Raw genomic sequence first — 5,000 nt, 5'->3', positions numbered from 1 at the left:
AATGTAATAATTTGTCCTCTAAAAAGGGAAATATTGAATGAATTGATCGCAAATTATGAGATTTTACTATTTCTTTTTCCCCTAGGGAAGATATTAATAGTAGGGAAAATGGAACTTCCACAATGACGGCAAACCCTTCTGTTATCATTTGTGAATACAAATTCTTTTTGTGCTTGTGCCCCAAAATTACATTTTGATTCGAATCATTAGCAGAAAGAATCAAATGATTCTGTTGATACATTCGAGTAATTAAACGTTTTACAAGCAGTAAACTGTATTTACTGTTGCCTGAATTTTCCAACAAAATCGATTTATTTAAACCATGATCATATGCAAATGCATAAATATATTCCTGAAAGATAAGTGGATATAAAAAATTATGTTGCCAAGACCTGTCTAGTTCTATATGTCTTTGGAATTCTTCCATTTCAATTTAATTTAGACCGAAAACAAAAGTAAAAATAGAGGGTTTCTTGGGTTATCAAATGATACATAGTGCGATACAGTCAAAACAGGGTATTTTATTAGGAAATAATAGATACCTCGGATAACGGGTAAATTCATCAGCAGACTCTCTATTTTTGTTCCATCTAATTGGTTTTTTATCTTATAAGATAAAAAAATAAGATGGTTAGAAATCTTTTATTTTTTAAACCCAATCGCTCTTTTGATTTTGGAATAAAGTATTTTATCAATATACTCTTTCTTCTACACATTCATCGCTATCCCCTTAACTGGATAATAGAATAGTTAGGATTCACTATAAAAAACAAAGTATCCACTCGTGGGAGAATCCTTTCCCGCATCAGTCACTAATTTATTTTAACGTCTAATTAGATCGGGAAATCATTCAAATTATGAAGATAAACTCGTTGTTCTTTTTTTCCCCAGAATTTGAACCATTAAGGTTCGATCCATTTATTCAATCGACCCAACTTTAAATTCATTTCGTTCCCTTACAAGAATTCAAATAGAATTTTGTACCAATTTGGTAAGAATGAAATATTGTCCTAATTTTATATTGATACGACATGCTCTTTTTTCCATTCATTTCCTTTCAGGATCAGTCGTGGTCTTATAAACTCTACCGATAATGTAGACGAATTCTTTGCTTCATCCAAATATGTAAAAGATTCTAGCCGCACTTAAAAGCCGAGTACTCTACCGTTGAGTTAGCAACCCGAAAAATAGATATGTAGATACAATCGAGATAAAAAAAAGGATTGGAAGAAAAACTTTGAATTAGCAAGAAATCGAAACAAAGTTTTCTAATTGATTCCGAACATAAAAGCAAACGGATCAGATGACAATACAAAAAATTCGTAGAGAAAATGAATTTCTAGACCAAATTTTATTCGTTTTTTGGATCCAAATTCTATAATCGCAAAAAACTCAACGCATCTTTGAATAAAAAATGATTTATTGGGCGGAAAACCGAAATAAACCATTTAATTTAATTTATTTTGACTTCAAAATTGAATTATATTTGTTCAATATACTCTTGTCAATATGAATATTAAAGAAAAATACAAATATTTTTGAATTTCTTTATTTAATATTTAAATTATTAAATATATGATAGAGATTTTATTTACATAGAATTATTCGAATAATTCTATTCTAATATAGAAATACGATATATACAATATATTTTGAAACCGAAATCGAAAAAGTAAAATATATAAGAAAATTTTGTGTTGGATTGGCACTACATAAAAAATGTAAAGAAATAGAAAAGGAAGAAAAAAGTTCTACCAAACTACAACCTCATTATTTTTGTTTTTTATTTCATTAATTGAACTTCGTTTGATTAAGTCGAAATTCTTTAAAAACCTCTGCCCTCTTTAAAATATCATAGACAGTTTCTGTAGGTTGAGCACCCTTTTCAAGAAAATCTAGAATAGCAGGAACATTTAAATAAGTTTGACTTTTTATCGGATCATAAAAACCCACTTTCTGCAAATCTCTTCCCTCTCTTCGGGACCGAACATCAATTGCAACGATTCGATAGACGGCTCATTGGGATAGATTAGATCAACAATACCCCCCCCTGGAAACGTATAGGAGGTTTTCTCCTCGTACGGCTCGAGAAAAATGATTCAAAGTTAGGCCAACTCTAATGCCTAATCAATTAAGTCCATAAAATCATCAAATGAATTAGACTAAGAATTAAGTCCTTTTCATTTCTTTATTTCCTAAAATTTAATCATTTGTATACTCATAACTCAAGTTGAATAGCTTTCAACTAGCTCAAAAGAAAATCCTTTTGCATTTCATTTATTGAGCAGTCTCAAATACCCTTTTGTCTCGTTTAGAATCGATTTGAATTCGGGATTCTGACCCAAATCCAATTGTTACGACAATTAACCATTAAAAGGGTATTTTCTTGTTCCGGAAATCTTTATCTTTTTTTTTGAATCATTGGGTTTAGACATTACTTCGTTGATTTTTTATACTTTCAAAAATAGCAGCAACATGCCTTTTTGTTTTTTCGTTCTATCAAAGAATAGAATCATACCGACGTCGGATTCCCGACGATATATATAATTATTGTTTTATCGAAAAGAGTTTATCAATTCCAACAAAGGATTTTCCTTTGGGGTTTGAAACTTGTTTTATTTTGATCCTTTCGATTTCTCTGTCAAAGATATACTTACGAAGTTGTTCCAACTTATTGATTGACACTAACCCTAGACCCTTCTCTTTTCCCTTGAGAAATAGCTCAATACTTTAATTCCTCGAGCTCCATCATGTACTATTTCCATTACACCCCAACAAAAAATACAATGCGGGTTCGAGTGGAACAGAACAAAGGATGTCGAGTCAAGAGCATCCTTTATTAGAGAATGATGGATATAAAAATCCACAACGGATCATGTCCTTCAAGTCGCACGTTGCTTTCTACCACATCGTTTCAAACGAAGTTTTACCATAACATTCCTCAAATTTGGAACCGGTATGCGGTTGATTCAATTATGTAATCATGAATAGTCATTAGTTCAGTCAGGACAGTCAATACACGGATATCGAATATAGCTTAAGTTATTATAAGATATTTTTAGTAATGTTCACTTTTTTGCAATAAAGGCGACATCCCTAAGAAATACAAATCCCTGTTTATTTTTGAGCTCAACTTTTAATTTAAAAAAAAAATAAATGAAGAGTCAAAAAATAACTACTTTACTTCTATATTATATATGCATATATAAGGAATGTATCTTCTTCTATGATTAAAGGCACCTTTTTTGGAATTCAAATTAATGTAATCTAGAAACCCATCTTGGCGAAATCTCCAGAAACAGAAAAATGAAATCTTAAATTACTAAATTACATATGCTCTGGGACGGAAGGATTCGAACCTCCGAATAGCGGGATCAAAACCCGACGCCTTACCACTTGGCCACGCCCCACTTAGATTTCTATTGTACACTAATAAACACTAATATTGTTATTGATTGTTCGTCAATTCCAGTCCAAATAGCGAAAAAATAAATTCGATTCTGTTGTTAATATTTTGACACGTGTAGGTATAGAATTCAAATGAATTTATTGATCATTACATAGAATTCCATTAAGATATTGTATGAAAGTAGAATTTCTTCTATTCTCAATGGGGAGTAGAAGGTTTTTTGATTGAGTGAGTAAGTTCAAAAAAAAAAGAAGGAGTTTTCCTTCATTTTTTCTTTATATCAATAACTCAATCAAAATGCAATAAAAAAAAAATGTCTGTTATGCTTAATATCTTTAGTTTGATCTGTCTTAATTCTGCCCTTTATTCGAGTAGTTTTTTCTTCGGCAAATTACCTGAGGCCTACGCTTTTTTGAGTCCAATCGTAGATTTTATGCCAGTCATACCTTTATTCTTTTTTCTATTAGCCTTTGTTTGGCAAGCTGCTGTAAGTTTTCGATGAGATCTTTCATCTTGTCCTAGTAGAAAAATGATTCGAATATTCTAAATAATTGATAAAATCAGATAAGTCTTGCCGTATGAACCCTTTATTGAAACATTAAAATTTTTGAATAGATACACCTCGTTTTCCAATTATAAGTATTTTTCGTAAACGAAAAACCTTATTTTGATCCTCCATAATATCAACAAGTAGGTATAAAAAAATTATTGATAAGTAAAAAAATAAGGGATAAGATAATAATAACTTCATTTTTTATTTATTTTTCTTACAAAAAATCTTTTCGATTTTTAAAAAATATTTCGGGTTTAGACGTCAAATTTAATTCAAATTTATAGGATATGTGGTATAAAAATAGAGAATCTATTCTCTTTAAAAAAAAAAAATGATCTTGGAGATTGTGTAATGCTTACTCTCAAACTCTTTGTTTACACAGTAGTAATATTCTTTGTTTCTCTCTTCATTTTCGGATTCCTATCTAATGACCCAGGACGTAATCCTGGACGCGAAGAATAAAAAAGGGTTCTTTATTTTTCATCTTTTTTTCGAATTATAGAATTATATATACGAAATGAATTTTCTAATTCAGACTTATTCGAATGATATTCTAGATTTGTAATTCTATTTAGTTCTATTTTTAAACTAAAAAAGATTTAATAAATTGAAAAAAAAATAGTAAGATTCAGTTATCAATGGAAACGGAAAGAGAGGGATTCGAACCCTCGGTACGAATAACTCGTACAACGGATTAGCAATCCGACGCTTTCGTCCACTCAGCCATCTCTCCCCGTTTAAAAAAAAAATAAGAATAGTCAAATAGTAAATAATTTTTTTTCTAAAATTTTAAATTGATATAAAAAAATTATAATATAGAATCTATATAACAATAACATTATATAACTATATATAATATATACAAAATATACAAGTTGTGTAATACAACATTAAGTACAAGTTTTATTTGAAATTCCAATCCGTTTCAAAATATATATATTTTCTATTTTAATAGAAAATAATAAATAATAATATATAAATATATAAAAAAAAAGACTGAATATTAATAGAAAAATAGAATAGAAAGAAAAGAGAAAA

At 29.3% G+C, this 5,000-nt stretch overlaps 1 non-coding gene across 1 annotated transcript; it reads right to left on the bottom strand.

The window, feature by feature from the left end:
* Nucleotides 1-3,338: 3,338 nt before the first annotated feature.
* Nucleotides 3,339-3,410, bottom strand: TRNAQ-UUG. The gene has a single exon. It is a non-coding gene; the product is annotated as a tRNA-Gln (tRNA).
* Between the last annotated feature and the right edge of the window lie 1,590 nt (nt 3,411-5,000).

This window comes from Ipomoea triloba, chromosome 13 (genome assembly GCF_003576645.1).
Source record: "Ipomoea triloba cultivar NCNSP0323 chromosome 13, ASM357664v1".
NCBI lineage: Eukaryota > Viridiplantae > Streptophyta > Magnoliopsida > Solanales > Convolvulaceae > Ipomoea > Ipomoea triloba.
This window is presented reverse-complemented; position numbering and strand designations above follow the sequence as displayed.